A 17,654-nucleotide genomic window follows, 5' to 3' on the forward strand; every position below is an offset into this window, starting at 1 on the left:
CTTACATCATGGTTTCACACCACTCTGTGACTAATTTCATAATCATCTGCCTGCTTACTTATAGAACATCACATGTTGGGTGCTGTGGACTTGGACAAAACACGGATAGCGAGGAAATGCTTCGCTTGACGCACTGCACAAGACCAGGAGCAACCTGAAAAGCAGTACCGCGTCTTAACCGAGAGCACGCAATGGGCACGGCAAGTTAGCCAAGGGCTAAGGTGCGAGCGCTTCCACAGCTCTAGCGCAGTCTTACGCGCTTGTGCGAGCGCACCTTTTTGAGAAGGTGCTCTGGATGCTGGAGTTGAGCAAGTGGAAATAGATATGTTACACCTATAGCTACAGACAGGTACAGTGTTCCCACATCAGCATCTAGGCAATGCCCAGGATCTATCGAAGCTGTACTCCCGTGTACCACAATCCCGATTGTCTCCGCTCAAGCGCTCCCAGAGACGTCAAGCAGCTTCCGTGATCTGCAGACAGAGCAGGAAGAAACACTAGCAAGCCGTTACAGGGGTATACTCAGCTTGTCAGGAACTGGGACGCACAATTGATTTTTTGAAAGCGCTGCCGGCAAGCTTTGACATATACCAGCCCTCACAAGCTTCTAGAGCAGCCTTTAGTGCTCCTTTAAAGTTCTCCTTCAGCTAGATGAAATTAAAATGGGTATCGCTTCTAATAAGAGAAAATGGCCATTATTTCTGGAAAGTTACAAAGCTGAAATTAAATTTAAAAAAATCACTCTCATCAGAAAGTTGTTAGTCCATCATTTGAAGGATCAGAGAAACTTTGCTTACAAATGGCAGGAAAATAATTCCATTTAATGCCTGCGTAACAGGAACATATTGAAAATTCTACCCATTTCTTGTTTGATTTGGAACCGTTCAGATAACTAGATCTCTCTCCGACAGACTATATTTTAGTATAATGAAATACCACTTGAGAAATTAACTTGAGTATTTAGGACATGATACAACCTGTAGTTATGCAGCAAAGCAAAGCCTACCTTGCACACAGCAAGTAAGTTCCACCAATTTATTTTCATCCTGTGCAATTGTTTTTCCTTTTTAGTTTGCTTTAGTGAAATACTTAGGAGTCTTCAACTATTCCTCTGGGCACAAGGGTGCATAAGGAAAGACTAATCTCTCACTCTTGCACCAAAGCTGGTTACGCAGGGACTCGACCAAATGTCTGCTACAAAACTGATGAGCACATGGAATCCAGGGCTACTCAGTTCCTCTTCATCCATTTGCTCATGGAAAGCTTCAGATGGTCACGTGCTCATTCCCAAGTAAAACTGGAATGTTTCTGACATCCTGAAAGCATTCCACAACAGCGGAGGAGGGAAGATGTAAGAAAGGTGCATGGGAGGAGGCATGCTGTTTATCTTCCATGAGCGGGTAACACCAAAGGGACAACGGGGCCACAGGACACAACGTTGACCCATCTGTTGCAGCCGTGTTCTTAGATTTCCAAGGCGAGAAGGGTTTGAGCAAGCGTGCTCCCTGTCCATTGAAAGGCCACGAAAAGGGGAAACAATATTACAAGCAACTGGAAGCAAGCAGCAGAATAAGGATGAAGGAATCTCAGAAGCCCTGGAAACCTAGTAGTGCATGAGGACGTCAAGTGAAATAAACATCTCAAAGCGTGTGCGACACCAACTGATGCAACGTGCGGCATCCCAGACCCTGACTGGATTCTCTGGTCTAGTCAGCAGGCTCCAGTCCCGGATTAAACCTGATTTGCCTGGATGAAATAACCAGAGGGAAAAAAGGCTCAGAGGTGGAAGTTAACTCCAGAACTGTAAGACCAGGGGAGCGCCGTGCCAAGACACCCGGCACCAGCTACACCCCAGCCTGGGCGCCACACTGCCGAAACTGCACAGGCCACGTCTGCTGCGTGGACCTGGCCAGGCTGTGTGAGCCCAGGTCCTTAGTGGCTTCCTATCCCAGCACAGAACCTGAGCATCTCCAGGGCGCCGCTCCCCTCTGCGCTCTACCATCCTAACCAGACAGGCACCCACCTTTGAGCAGCCAGGTTAAATAACCACAGCAGTGCCCCCTGACACTGATGCCAAATGCTTACCATCGTCACATACTCCACCACAGCGGGCTGCAACTGGAGGAGCCTCCCTTTCCCCTCCCGCTCTCCAAAGAGACCAATCTCAGTTCAGCATCCCCAGCTGCAGGAACATAGCACTGGACTGTGAAACAAAACCTCAACAAGAGACCCGACTTCTCAGTACATTGGCACTTCCCCTCCCTGCCACTTGGGTCTCTTCCCTTTCCTCAACTGCTCTTCTCGGGGCTAAATTTCAGTTTTCTGTTCAGGGTGGATATCCAGTGGTCGAGCCGGTGATGGCAGCTGAACAAGGGTAGTGCTGTGGTCTAACAAAGATATACAGCCAGCAGTCACCAGTGTCCGCTGTACCCCTCCGTCACAGACCAGAGATGCTCCCCAGGTTACATGTCAGAACAAGGAAAGAGGGATCTCATCAGGGATGTAGGGTCTTACTTTCTCACACATTGGCCTAGCGGTAGGAAACCCAAACTCTGCTGTGCAGCAAGGATCTATTTTCCTTTTTGTTGCCCCTCCTTGCAGCTCATCTTCTCGCCGCCTCAAGCCTCAGGGACCTGCTGCTCCTGCCTGTTTAGAGGAAAGGGGGAGAGCTGTGCGCCCAACAGACTGCAGGTTGCTTACGCAAATGCAGATCTGCCCAGAGCCAGAGAGGAGGCTGTTTCAGCTTGGGAGTCGATCTGCAGAGCAAGCGACACACCCCCAGGCAATGTCAGCTACAGAGATGCTTCGTATTGCAGAGCGGCTTCAGTCAGTCCTGCCTGGTGCAGCTAAGTGCTTTTTACTCCTCCGTCTGACAGCCGGGAGTTGGCAGCAGGCAGCGTTTCCAGCCAGTGTGCGTGACCCTCCTGGACCGCCTCCATCTGCCTGCAGTCCCCTACCTCCTCCTCCTCTTCTCAGATACATTTTATGTTTTCCAGTACAGGCTTCATTCTTGCTAAGTAAGAAAGGAGAGAGGGGATATTTGCCCTTCCTGCAGTGTTACCACATCTATCACGTCCTTGGCGGCCGCTGGCACCTCTAGGCTCCGATACCATCTGTTGCTCAGGAAATCTCACTGCTCCAGGCAAACTGCGGCACATCTAGCAAATGACCCGACAAGGAGGAGGAACAAGGAGGTTGCTCTGCTCTACAGGCAACACACGGGCATATACTTTGCCCATTAAAAAGGAGGCGGGGGAGGGGGGGAATGCAGATACCACAGTCAGAAAGAAAAACCAAAGACAGATTATGGTAATATTCCTAATCCCAGCAAAACACTCAGGAAGACTGCATCAACAGAGAGAGCACTGCTTGAGTGCTGTGACTAAAATCCATTACATCCCCAATCACCGTGTCAATTACTCACTGCTTCTGCAGGAGGGCTACTCCCAAGGAAGCTTTGTCTGTGGCACTTATACGATCGACCTCCTTAAGAAATCATTTTAGAGCCACGGACCCAGAACGAGAGCTCCCTTGACCCTTCTGACACAATACTGGCATGTTCTCCTGTAAAGGAATCGCTGCGTTACAGAGTTCAAACAACCTGAACCGTTGTCTTGGTCTGCACGCCTCTGCCACACGTGCTTCTAGCACTTCTGGATAATCCCATTACAGTATTTTCAGACCTTTAAAAGCATATGTGTTGTTTGGGTGTTTATGAAATCAGAACGAACGTGACCAGATAGGTGCAGGAGAGACAGCGAAGCAGGAATACCAAAGGAATTCCCCAAGAACTGACTATTTCCACAGGACTGGCTGTGATTCTTCATTCCCATCCCTCAGAGTTTCCTTTGGTGAACTCTCAGGCTTTGTTTTCCTGCATCTGACTGTTGTCTTCTCAGGCCTCTGCAAGCAAACTCAATCTTTCAGAAATGAAGCTGTTTGTATTATGACCGTGGTTATGAGAAGCTAACTACCAAGTCACATCCAGAGGCAATAAGGACTGCTGCTTTATCAGAGGACAACTGCCTTAGCACTGTGACAACGAATCAGGATGCGTCTCACCTGCAGGTGTTATCATTGTCCAATACCTTGCTTAAAGAAGGAGTCTGAGGAGCCCGAGAAAAGGGCCATAGAAAATGCCCCGCACGACTGCATATGAAACCATCTCAGCAAAACCGCCCTGTTCCCTGCTAAAGAAATCATTGGTTCCCATTCCAATCCTTGTCATCAAGCCAGACTCTTGTGGGAATGCTCGCACGCTCTCTTCGAGAGGGGCAAGCTGGAAAGCACGTTCCCACTGACTGCCGAGAGCTCTTCACTCATTTTGCTTCCCACAAAGTAGACTTCCTCACTGTTCAGATATCCCCGTCCTTCAGACCTTCTCCTTACCCTCAGAAGCAGCATACCAGTGCCAGCACCATGCAGGTCTACCTGCGGGGAGATGCTCCCCACACCTGACGATACAGCAACCTGCAGAAAAATATACATGTAGATTTTCATCAGAGCTGGCATGAAGTTGTTGCTTTTCTTGGTTTCGCTTTGTTTTTCAGCCAGTCGCTGTTCAGCAAATGCAGGGCAATTCCGTAGTGCTGTCGGCACTACCGTGCTTTGAAAAGCAGCACAGGGCGCTACGCATCTCATAGATCCATGTTGCAAGCGTCCGACAAAAGCAGCAATTTCTACCTTGAGAAGCCAGATCTGTGCTCCGAAATGTGCCTGGCTCGTTGCTCGCTGCAAGTTCTGTAGTAATTTTCTGTAACCTTTCTCCTCGTGTTTCAGATATACAACATCAACACGACGACACCCAAGTACCAGGAGAAGTTTGCTGGATTTTCCAGCCAGAGCCTTTTTCTAGGTTTAACTTTGTTCTTTCATTTAACATAAAACATCACAGCAGATCCTCCTGTGAGACTGAACATTAAACCCAAACTGATTTCAGTTCGTGCTACCTAGATTATGTGCCACAGCGAACAAAAATCCACCCTGAGAAATACTATTAGCAACACAAGACAGATCAGAGTTAGTGGACAGGGATGAAGCTGTGGTATCAGCTGTGCGTAGCCCACTGCTGAGGCAAACGGTCCTCTCCCAGTATCCTTCCACATCAGCCTCCAGTCCCCCACTGCTGAAGTCCACGGGAGAGCTTTGCCCTTAACTTCAGTAAGCAGGGAAACGACTCGGGCTCTGCTGGACAGCGGGAAAGGCCGAGACCGCTTTCCGTATACCACAGGGAAGAGAAGATTGGCTGAAGATGTCTCACAGCTGCACACAAAACCTTTGCTTCACTGGAAGCTCATTGCAAATCTGCTGTTTAAGTGCACCCGTTGCAATGCTTTTTAGTTGAGAGGACTTCGGGAATATCCTCGCACCTGACCCTCATATATAGCCACATATAAGGCGGTTCAGCTTGGGTTTAAGGCCCCCTGGGAAATGCCACAGATGTATGGAAAACCTGTGTTACCACAGGCACTTTGGGAGCTGCAATAACACCAAGGAAAACCTTCCATTCATTAGCAAAGCCGTCAAGAAGGTATCAGCGAAACCGAGGACCTAAAATCTTCCTAGGGCCATAATAAAAATACTAAGCTAAGTCTATTTTCTAGATCTATATATTATAAAAAATTTGAGAGGGCAGCAGCATAATTCCATGAGGCGAGGGAAGCAGGGGAACATCAAACACGAGCTATTTTGCGTTGGAACAATCCCGGAGTTGAACAACTCATTTCTGCGCAAGGTTCACGAGCCCATTTTAACACCACCCTACGTCTCCAACTTATACCTTTTTAATACTCCAGGCCCCAGTATAGAAGAGTAATGCAGGCCGAGTACATAACAGAATCAATGAAAGCTACCAAAAGGGAAGGTCAATGGGTAAACACTTGCAAGATAAACCCAAAAGGTTCAAACAGGTCACCATTCACCTGCACGTACAAGGAAACCAAGCCTCTGTTTTGGCTGGACTCAACAGCCCAACAGGAACGATGGAGCTGAAAATCCCCTTCTGGTGGGTTGGACACCATGTTTTGCAAGCATCTGGTATGTAAAGCCAATCACCAGGCTACAGATTAATTCCTCTCTGTGCACAGCAGGGACTACACTCTTCTCAAATATTAAGTATCATCCACAGTAGCAACAGGCAAAAGCATGAAAACCTCTAAGCCAGACAAATTGATAACCCACCCGAGGGAGGCCTCTCGAAGGACCTCTTTGAGAAACCTCCCTCTCTCCCAGCACTACCTTTTAGCAGAAATTTATTTCAACAACTTTCTGAGGGCAGAAACATGTGGACACATGAAGAAAAGCGTCTCTGCATCCGAAAACGCAACCGTCGCACTTGCCCTCCCTGCACAGCTTGGCAGAACGGCTCCGCTGGAGCAAGAGTAGGGTCCGTGACCACAGATGGTAAGGATGCCCCAAAACCAGGGCGATGAAAATAGATGGAACTGATACAAATTGAGACAAATGAAAACGTGGCTGTCTTCTCAAGAAACAAGCTTCTTCACCATTTCTTCACTGGTTTACTAGAGAACGCGAAAACCCCACAGAAATAAACCCCCACAATGAACAACTCCCCCCTAGACACCTGTGTGGACAGTACATGGATTAAGGATGCACCTTCCTTTTCGTGTCTGACTCCCTCCCTGCCCTTCAAGACTCACAACTAATTTGAACGCCCTCTGACCAAAGCAGCTGGATCAGAATCAGTCATGGACTACGCAGCACTTCAACTCGAGAACGAAGAAGCCAGAAGGACGTTGGGAATTTACCCAACTCCAAGGACCAGCTGCAGGGCAGGGTCTGTTACACCACACCATTCTGACACAAGTCTTATCCCATGTGTCTTTCTCTCAGTTCCCTCAAAGACAACGGTAATGCACTAGGTCAAGACGTATTGATAGTAACGTGGAGAAAGGTTCCCAATAAGCTTTTTGAAGCTGCAAATACAATCCTGATCCATGTGTTCCTGTTAGGCCTTTAGACTGTAGGAAACAGTCAGGCACCACTGCGGTATAAATACAAGAAAGAGGGATGAAATGCCAAGGCCTTACAAGCCCAGTCTCCACCTGGGAAGAGTCCCCAGCACAGGCACAGCAGAAGAGCAGCCTCAGCATCTCTTTGAGAGCTGGAGTAAGGAGAGGCACTAGTAGCGTGTGGCTGGGGCGTAACCTCACACAGACTTCATACGGACACTGTCACGCCCTCTCCAACAGGCGCTTTGCTTCATCCTAACTCAGCATTACTCCAGCACAAATCCCACGCTCCAACCTCCCGCGTGCCCAGCTCAGGCCACGGGCATCACCAGTTCACACCTCTGCACGGTCACTGTGCTGGCACGGTCCCAGCAACAGGTTGCCCCTGCCCGGAGCAGCGCACAACAGCCGTCGAGAGACAGGGAGTATATTCTTCACTTTGCTAGAACAAGAAAGTAAAGTGAAATACTTGCTCAAGTGATTATGATTTATGTTAGGTACTATCCATCTTACTACCGATTGCATCATTTTAATTCACTTATACTGAAGAAATTGTGTAATATACAAGATAATTTCATTTAAGCACATACCTCCTAAGCATCACTCTAATGCTTCTTCATCAAGAACATACAGTATCTCCAAACAAGTCTAGCCAATTACTACAACAAAACAGTTCTCAAATACAAACAAATCCTGACTTCCATCAGGCCACTAGCCCATCGGTCTGCTTGTGTAGAGCTGTCAGTGAGCCTACTCACACAAGTACTCTGAGGGGGGAAGTCAACACCCCACTGATGCAAGGAGGTGTCTGCCAGGGACCAGACTGTACTTATAAGAAGCCAGGTGCCTTGCTTCAAGAACTTAATTTCTGAAGCAAAATCCAATGACAATCCCTCAGATGGTGCCCAAGAAGTCATCACCTCAGTGATCCTCCTGTTGGCTACTATTTTTATTTGATAAACAGACCTTTACCCTCAGGTCTAACAAGTTGAGAAGCGATCAGCAGTGATTCATGGTTTCAAGGCAAGGGGCCCTCCCAGCCAGGCTGGCTCTTGCTAGCATTCCTTTGGCAGCAGTACTGTAGATGCTTTCAACTAGGTGAAAAACAGAGAGAGCAAAGCTTTAACCCAAACAAAACCCCTCCTGAACATATTTCTCTACCCCCTGTCATTAAAATAGTTGAGACAGCTGCTACCCACAGGTGGTAGTCCATGCAGTCAGTTACACTGCCTATGGGTGGCTTGAGACACAAGGTCTCTGAACAATTACTTTTCTCACTGCAGCTTTGACCTATCAGCACTTTTTGTCACTCCAACAACTCCTTGTCAAATCCTCATGTGCAGGTACAATATCAACACCTTGGGGAGAGCACAGGGCCTGTAGAAGGTACAGTTGGGAAGGTATTGTAGAAGTGACAGGGGAATAGCAAGAGAGACAAAGACAAGGCAAAACTAACCCCGGCTCAAGAAAAACAATAGAATATCCTCCATTGAGGATATCTCCTGTGTTCAAAAACTCTCAGCCCCCTCTCATCAGTGGAGTCCTTGCCCTCAGCCAAAGGACACACAAAGAAAAACCCTACTAAAGTCTTTGTTGACTAGGAACCAGAGAACACCACCACTTGATACACAAGCTGTTAGGCACCAGCTCAGGAGCAGCTGTTTAGCTCACCAATGAGCCCTCCAAAGAGAGAGTGCTGCAGCCAGCCTCCTCTTCCCCACCACCCCACCCCATCACTGCCAGGCCCACCTAAACCATTAACTGGCGGAGCCACAGCTGGGCACCGAGCTGGAGAAAGGTTGGGCAAGAGCCCTTTCTCCAGCTCTAGACTTCACAGAAGGATGCTCCTGCCCTCAGGAGCTGGCAGAATTCAACTGCAGAGAGGGCAGGGAGGGGGAAGCGGGGAAGGTTTGCTCAGGAGCTGGAGACAAACCTTTGCTGTCAGTGGTCCTAACTATCACATACCAAACAGAGGGGGGAAGTACTCAAAATTAGTGTCCTGCACAAAACAAGCAGCTTAGTGGAGGGGTTTTTGTTTGATTGGTTGGGGATTTTTGGGGGTAGGAATCAAGTTGCCCAGGACTTATGCTTTGCTGATGTGTGCGTTAGCTAGAGCCTCCTCTGGGGTGTAATCACAGTCAACTTCACAATTCACTTGTCAAACTTGCAAAAATGCTTCCTTTTGTATGGAGGAGTAAACAGGTCAATATTCTGCCAAATTTTGCCCTTCCCCTGCCCTCACTGCTGACAATACCTACACACAGTACCAGGTAAGGCTCAAGAGGTACATGTCCAAGTTGAACTGACTTACCGCAAGTTAAGCAGAAAAATCAGCAAAAGCATCAGAGACTGGGACATTCTCTTGCTTCCAAGACAGGACAGATCATCCCTCTAGGAAAAGGGAGACAGGCAAGTGCTACTCAAACAATTAACTAATTAGCAAGCTAGTTCAGCAAATACCATCAATGTTTTGTGTGCAGAGAAAAAAAGACATGTTTTTTAATAGTTAATATATCATAGAATCACAGAATGGTTTGGGTTGGAAGGCACCTTAAAGATCATCTAGTTCCAACCCCCCTGCTGTGGGCAGAGACACCTTCCACCAGACCAGGTTGCTCAAAGCCCCATCCAACCTGACCTTGAACACTTCCAGGGATGGGGCATCCGCAACTTCTCTGGGCAACCTGTTCCAGTGCCTCACCACCCTCATAGTTAAGAACGTCTTCCTTACATCTAATCTAAATCTACCCTCTTTCAGTTTAAAGCCATTACCCCTTGGTCCTGTCACTACGTGCCCTTGTAAAGAGCCCCTCTCCAGCCTGCTTGTAGAGCCGCTGCAGGTACTGGAAGGCTGCTATAAGGTCTCCCCGGAGCCTTCTCTTCTCCAGGCTGAACAACCCCAACTCTCTCAGCCTGTCTTCATAGAAGAGGTGCTCCAGCCCTCTGATCATCTTCGTGGCCCTCCTCTGGACTCGCTCCAACAGGCCCACGTCCTTCTTAAGTTGGGGGCCCCAGAGCCGGACACAGTACTTCAGGTGGGGTCTCCCGAGAGCAGAGCAGAGGGGGAGAATCACCTCCCTCGACTGCTGGTCACGCTTCTTTTGATGCGGCCCAGGAGACGGTTGGCTTTCTGGGCTGCGAGCGCATGTTGCTGGGTCATGTTGAGCTTCTCATCAACCAACACCCCCAAGCCCTTCTCTGAAGGGAATGAGACACGGACTCCAGTGCTGATAGTAGGGGGGACCTTTATTTACCTGACAGCACTCTTACCTGACATCTGCAGGGTGCAAGGGGATTGTAAAAAAGCAGTCTTTCAAGTCTATAACTACTATGTCCCAATTTCGGGGTATCATGGTCAGTGAAGGTAATCCTGGCTGGAGTGACCCCATTTCTTCTATTACTTTATTTATTTGTCTCAAATCATGCAACAGTTGCCATTTTCTGCTTTTCTTTTTAATAATAAATACCGGAGAATTCCAGGGGCTGGTCGTAGGTGTGACGTGTCCCTGTTGGAGTTGCTCAGCGACTAACTCTTGAAGTACAGCGACCTTTTCTTTGGGGAGTGGCCATTAATCTACCCAAACGGGCGTCTCTTTTTTTTCCAAGTTAGTTTAATTTTCGGTCGCTCATCAATGGCCACTACCGAAAATTTTCGGGACAGTTCAGGGTAAAACCACCTTGTGCCATCACATCCCTTCCCAATAGACTCATGGGTAAATTTGTTACATATGGGCGTACAGTGAATGTGGATCCTTCTTGAGTTTTAATGGTAAGCAAATTAATACTTTGAAAAGTATGTGAAGTGCCACCAACACCAACTAAACCTTCCGTGGGTGTGGCCAGTGGCCAACTGCGTGGACAATCTTTCAAGGCTAGCACAGTAACATCCACCCCTGTGTCTATGAGAACCGGCAGTTGAACACAAGCAGGGCTTGTGTGAGGATTATACAGTGTCACGGTAAGCATAGGTCTAGTGGTACAAATCTGCGTAGCCCAAAAAATTGCAGGAGGTCCGGTTGATCCAAAACCTGCGTCACATCGGTCACAGTTTTCAGCCTATGGAACTACTGCCTTAAACAGGATGAGCTGGGCAATTCTAGTTTTTCCGGGTATAAACACTGGAGGAGAGGGGGTCCAGACCATAGCTTGAATCTGTCCAGTAAAATCAGCGTCAATAACCCCGGGCAAAACAAACAGACCCGTCAAGGTGGTACTAGATCTGCCCAACAAAAGTGCGCTATACCCTTGCCCTAAGGGTCCCTTTACATTCAGTGGAATCTTTTGAACATGGGATCCCCAAAGAGTAAAATCCGTTACCGTGGCGACATCCAGTCCAGCGCTTCCTCGGGTCCTGGCAGAGAGTGTATCCATGGTGACGATGTCTGTGGCGTTGTTGTCACGGCAGCCGATGGTAAACTTCTGGCCATCATTGCCTTTGGACGGAAGTCCGGTGTGGACTGCCCTTCCGGTCCGAGGGTCGATGGAACTTGTGTCATCATGCGTCCCCACCTCACGCTCCGCCTCCCGTTTCCCTGCCACGTTGGCAGAGGCTGTCCTTCCGTGTTGTATTTTGAACGACACTTGTTGGCCCAGTGCCAGCCCTTTCCGCAGTGTGGACATAAGGTAGGAGGATTAGAACCAGCGCTCCAGCCAATAGCTGACTCTCGCTGCGGGCAGTCAGCAGCTAGATGCCCTATGGTATGGCACCGATAGCAGCGCTTGTCTCCAATAACTCTCTGCCCTATTTTGAGGGCACTGGTAAACGCTCCAGCCAACGCAGCAGTGTGATGTTCAATAGATCCAACCCGATTGCTTGCTTCGATCATCTGTACTAACATAGAGTTAACAGGCATTGCTTACAATAACTTTTTACAGTCCGTATTTGCATTTTCCACTGCCAATTTCAGTATTAGGGCTTCCTTCGCCTCAGGATTCTCAATTTGTTTATCTAGCGCATCCCTCAGTCTATCAATGAATTGCATATATGGTTCTTGGAGCCCCTGTCGTATACTAGTAAACGATTGTTCTGGCTTTCCAACTTCGGGCAACCGCAGCATCGCCTGCAAAGCTAATGCCGCGGACTGTTGGAGAATATTGGGATCTAATCTAGCTTGCAATCGAGGATCCAGCAAAGGGTCGGTGCCCATCAACTGGAGATTTCCTGCCCTGGCAAGGGGATCGCCAGCTTGCCGCCCAAGATTACTCAGGGCTGCCACCTCGCAGGATTCTTTCCATTTTTGCTTCCAAAGCAGTCGCTGGGTTGGAGTTAAAATCATTGCAGCCACTTGCCGCGAGTCATACGGAGTTAGCAAATGTCCTGTCATAACATTCTCTAACAATGACTGAGTAAATGGCGCATTTAAACCGTACACAGTGACAGTCTTTCTCAATTCCTTAATTAGGTCCCACTGGAAGGGAGTCCACTCATTCAGTCTATTGTCTTGTACACGCACCGGAAACACAAAACCTGCATCTTCACCATCCTTCAGTGCCTCCCTACGGAATCACTCCCACTGATCTCGGGGGTCAAAAGCCTGTTCTGCTATTGCCGTGGGTTGTGCTTCTGATGCATGTATCGGATGCGGGGGGGGCGACATCGGCTTTGAGGGAGGGGAGTTCGGGGGGGGTGACTTCAAAACTACTTCCCCACTTGCTTCGCCCGAGCCTCTGTCTTTTTCCCCCAAGTCTATAAGAACGTCTTTTTCCTGTGGCTTGCTCGCGATCAGCTCACTATCACCTGCTTGTACCGCCTGAGCAACTGCATTCTGCACTTTCTTTTCTGCTTGCCATAATCGCAGGGTCTCAGTGACTAAACGCCACGTAGTCATAACTTCAGTAGCGGTGGTGTCCCCCCTGCGTGCTGCCTCCCAAATCTGCTCTCCCGCCTGTTCCCGTTTTCGCGTCATACCGCAGATACTGTAGAGGGAGTCCCTTGCTTTTGCAAAAACTTCAATAAGAACTTTATCTTATGGGAGTCATATTTCACTCCTCTTTTTTTCAGGAGTTGCATCAATAGCTTAACTATGGCCTCTTCCTCTGCTGATATATTCGCTCCCATGATCACTGATCACTGCCCAGCGTTCACCTGTTTCTTAAGGTGATGTCTCAGGATTAAAGCCGCAGTCCTGCCGCTGGCTTGATTCGTTCAGCTGGGGTTCCCTCCGAACACCACTTGCAGCGTTGCTTTCTCCGAATCACATCGGGGTCACCACTTGAAGGGAATGAGACATGGACTCCAGTGCTGATAGTAGGGGGGACCTTTATTTACCTGACAGCACTCTTGTTTATACTCATCCCGACCGGTCCACGCGAAGCACGCGCAATGCACGCGCTTATTCTAACCATCTAATTGGCTCTATAACTTTTATCATGCAATATTTCATTGGCTTATAGTTATCTTGTTGTTCCTTCTTCTGCATTCTTTTGCTCCTTCTTCTGCGTTTCTTGTTCTCCTTTTTTCCTCTGGGCCCCTCGCACATGATCTCAGTTCAGAGATGTGTTTATTAAATCAAGGTCATCAGTGTACTGGTCTCCTACACTTCTCCTCAGGGCTGCTCTCAATCCATTCTCCATCCAGCCTGTATTTATGCTTGGGATTGCCCCATATCAATGGAAGCTACTGGCTGGTTACAGCCGTGAGCTTCATACAGCGTCACATACTTATGGGTTTATCAGAATTAGTAGTTTCGGGTTCTTTCATCTCCTCCAAACACTTGGGAAAGCCATTTTTCACCAAAGTCTTTGGCAATTTTCTCCTAAGAATAAAAGCAACCACTGGCAATGACCAACAAGTAATCCAAGATTTGAGCAAGATTAAGCCAGCCATTTTCTGGCTACACAGAGCAAATTCTGGAGCTGGGCTGCACTTGGTTGTTTCTGTCCACAAGCAATGTTGCACACTTTTGCTAACACATACTTGTCACAAATAACACAGTCTCCTGACCAAAGGGCCCGCGCGCTCTCACACCTATAATATTAAGAAAACTGGCCAAAGACCACAGACTCGCAGATTTAGGTTTCAACTCCACCGACGGCAAAAAAAAGGAATAAACCATCCTCTCCTCTATGATATAGTCATCACACCAATACAGCAAGGAAAAAAACCCATACCCTCACGCCCACCCCAAATCAAACCAAGAAGCACTCATGCTTTTAGCCTCTAGGATTGCCATAAGCAATGGCATAAGAAAAACCAGAAGGGGGGGGGGGGGGGAGGGCCAGGGAGCAGCACAAAGGGTCAGAGAGAGTCAGAGATGAACAGGAAGGAGGACAGGGACCATGAGATACAGAATGAAACAAACCAGTGACAGTGAGCAAGACAAAGGGATAGAGACAGAAAGAGAAGGAGCTAGGAAGGCAGGGACACAGCGGCACATACAGGAGCAGAGCGGAAGAGAACACCAGGGAACAGGCCAGAGCAATTGTGGGGAAAAGAGAGAGAGATGCAAATCACAACAAAGAGATGGAAAAGGAAAAAACAGCGATTGGTGCAGGACAGAGACAAGGGGATGGGGGGGGGAGGGGGGGGGAAGAGGGAGAGGGAGCAGGACGCAAGAATAGAGAGGAGACATACAGGGAAGCAAAAAAAAAATTTGTTGCAGCGTGGAAAAGAGAAGGGGCCAGGGGAGAGGCAGGGGTGCACAAGAGGGGAGACAGGACCCCAAGGGCCCAGGACTCACCACAGCTCTCGGTCTCAGCGCTGCCGGAAGAATTTGCCAGTTCAGACACTTCTTTCTCCGTCCTTCCTCCCTTCTTCTTCTGTAACTCTGGTTGCTTGGCTGTCCTCCACCTAAGAAAATACATGAGTGTCTTACAGCTCTTATAAGACGAGACTTCCTAGACACATAGCCTCGCTCGCTCATGCACTACATGGCCATACCGCGCTTTTGGTTAAGCATACAGACCCTGTGGTGCACGCTGGTAGCCTGGCCTGCTGCAGACTATGAGGAGGGATCCTTTTTCACCCAGAGAGGCAGGCTCTCTCTTGCCTGCAGCGGGAGGCAGCTGCTGGCTGGCCGGCCTTCGATTTCTTCTTCTTTACCCTTCTCTGGCCTCTCCAGCTTCAGCTGCAGCAGCTCCTGTCCACAGCCACCAAGCGCTCCGCCCGTCCCTTTTCGCCCCCACGCCGTGAGTAGAGCGAGGTCAGGCAGAGACAACCCATGCAAGCCTGAGGCGGGTACCATCCCCGGCAGCCCCAGGGGAGGAAGGGACAACCGCGGCCTCAGCGCAGCCTCTGGGGGAGAGAAAGAAGCAGCAGCAGCCACCGTTATTACCACAGATCGCCCCTGGCTGAAGCCTCTCCTTCTGCAGGGGCTTCTGGAGACGCCGCCCCTTTACCACACGGCTGCTAACGGCACCCACATTAAAGGATAGTCCAGCGCATTCGAGGACCAGCTCACTGCCTTCCCAACAGGGCTTGGGGGCAGCCTGGAGCTACGGGACAGGTTTCAGGGGAGGTGCTGGAAGCTTGGAAGCTGCCCATCCCGCCACGCCCAGGCAGCCAGGAGACAGCCCTTCTCCACCGAAGGGGCTCGCTTGCCTCACCAGGGGCCCCAGCCCTCATCCGGCGCTGGGGCCTCGGACCAGAGCACCGCCATGCTGCTCCCGGGCACAGCGAATGCAACGCCACCAAGAGCACGCCGGAGGGTCCATGGCCCCATAAAGCGGTGAGCACACTATAGTGCACAAGCGCGGCACTAGCGTGGCAGTCCCGACTGTTAATTTAATTTTTCTCACAATGTTACCCCACAAGTGTGATGTCGCTTACGAGGTGTGCGGGACGCCAATATACACACAGGGCAGAGGTATTTTTATTTCATGTCTGTGCAGAAATGGGTGCTAGGTGGTACCCCAAACCTCACAAGCCAGACACAGCCAGCAACCTGGCACAGGCATGGGCACACACCACCACCAAGCTGGTGCTGCCATGGGCAGATGCTGCCGCCAAGCTGGCACCGGCCTGGCAGACTTTAGTTTACAGCCCAAAGACGAGGCTGGCCTCTAAACAAGAAAACATGTGGAAGCATCCTTACAGGATGCCAGTCCAGTGGTGTCCGTGATAGCTCTCACAGCCTCCCATGTAATAGACAACTCCCCTGTCCGGGACCATGTTTTGCATGTCCCAGGCCCTCCCCGCACCCATGCTGAAAATCAAACAGAACCATTAAGGACTCTGCTTCATCACCTCAGCCTCCAAAAGAAGCTTCCTTCCTCTGCTAACGCTCGACACAGATAATCCCCATGCTGTTCCTTGAATGCAGGCTGGCCTTGGGTGCCTGTACTGCCAAAGGAAGAGAAAAAGATCGTGCTCTTGTCACGTGCTCCATCATCCTCTTGTTCTTCAAGAAAACAGAAGAAAGCTGCCATCCCCATTGCTACATAGGAGAAATTTGTGCGGGGGACGGCTGAGCCCATCCCCAGAAATGGAAAACTCTGCTATGACCCTGCTTTGCCTTTTGGCGACAGCGCCCGCCATCGGTGTGCCCCAAACAGGCGAGGTCCCGTTCAGGCTGGCATCCGCCACAAAGAGGAGAGGTCCCCTGCGGGCTGAACAGAGTCAACTGAACAGGGTCTTCAGAAGAACTTAGCCGTGCATTCAGTTTACAAGTAAATGCCACCCAAGCAATGGTAGGGGGCATTCTGGCATCTAAAGGAATTCAGGAGTTAATTTAGTATTTCCAATGGAACATTCCATAGGTTGTAAAAACAGCCTTAAAGTCTTTTTCCCTCTTGCACCAACAACGCTTCTTTTAGTTCTACTTAAGGGTCCCCTACAACTACTTACCACAGCATGTGTGGCTCCACTATCAATGAAAAATACAAAAATCTCTTCTTTCATTCCCCAGCTTGACTGGAACCAGAGGATCGTCTGGGGAAATTTTAATAGATTCCTCCGGCCCCCTTCAGTCCAACCCAATCTCCGTCACGACTCCAACGGCTGCTTCTGTCTCTCCTTCCCGATTACTCAGACGGCATGGACGATTTTTTTCCAACGGCCCTCTTGCTTACAATTTGCACGCCGATGCATTCCCAGGGGAATGTCATAACGATTTCTACTATTATTTCTACAGCCCCTTCCTCGCCCGCAAAATTCACCTCCTGTATTTTCTCTCCCTTTTTCCTGGTCTTCCCTCAAGGCAGCCAACAAAGAAGCTTGCAGCGTTACTCGTCCCCGCTTCTCCTTCTCTTCTATTTCCTCCCGATTATTACGTACCTTAGATGCCATTGAGAAGAACTGTGAGATTGTCACGCCATCCTCGCCCCCTACCTTTTGTCATCTCTTTCTTATATCTGCTGCTGCTTGACCAATAAACAGCGTGTTAAATAACTTTGAATTGCTATCATCTTCCGGATCCAGATCTGTCCGTTTTCGAGCTACTTCACACAATCTCTCATAGAAGGCTGACGGGGTTTCCTTATCCCCCTGCCTTACTTCAGATAGTTTAGATAAATTCTTAGGCTTTTGCACTCCATGTTGAATCCCATACAAAATTAACTTCTGATATTCCTTTACCCTCTCCAATCCCTCACACTTGTGTTTGGATCCCACTCCGGATCCTCTTTCGGGAGGTACATATCGGTATCGAGCAGATCATCCCGAGTGCTATCACACGGCATGTAGAGAATAACCAAGGGATCAAGCCCAGCCAGCATGGGTTCAGGAAAGGCAGGTCCTGCTTGACC

General features: G+C 49.3%; 1 long non-coding RNA gene across 7 annotated transcripts in view; it reads right to left on the minus strand.

Annotated features, from left to right (window-relative positions):
• The window catches only part of LOC142416051 (uncharacterized), a 36,340-nt gene that overhangs the window by 15,337 nt on the left and 3,349 nt on the right, over positions 1-17,654 (minus strand). Inside the window, exon 3 of one of the 7 annotated variants that reach the window (XR_012777620.1) lies at positions 16,081-16,114. The exons of 4 other annotated variants lie outside the window; for them this stretch is intronic. This is a non-coding gene — a long non-coding RNA (uncharacterized LOC142416051). 2 more of the 7 variants (XR_012777614.1, XR_012777619.1) reach the window with 2 other exon arrangements.

This window comes from Mycteria americana, chromosome 12 (assembly GCF_035582795.1).
Source record: "Mycteria americana isolate JAX WOST 10 ecotype Jacksonville Zoo and Gardens chromosome 12, USCA_MyAme_1.0, whole genome shotgun sequence".
Classification (NCBI taxonomy): domain Eukaryota; kingdom Metazoa; phylum Chordata; class Aves; order Ciconiiformes; family Ciconiidae; genus Mycteria; species Mycteria americana.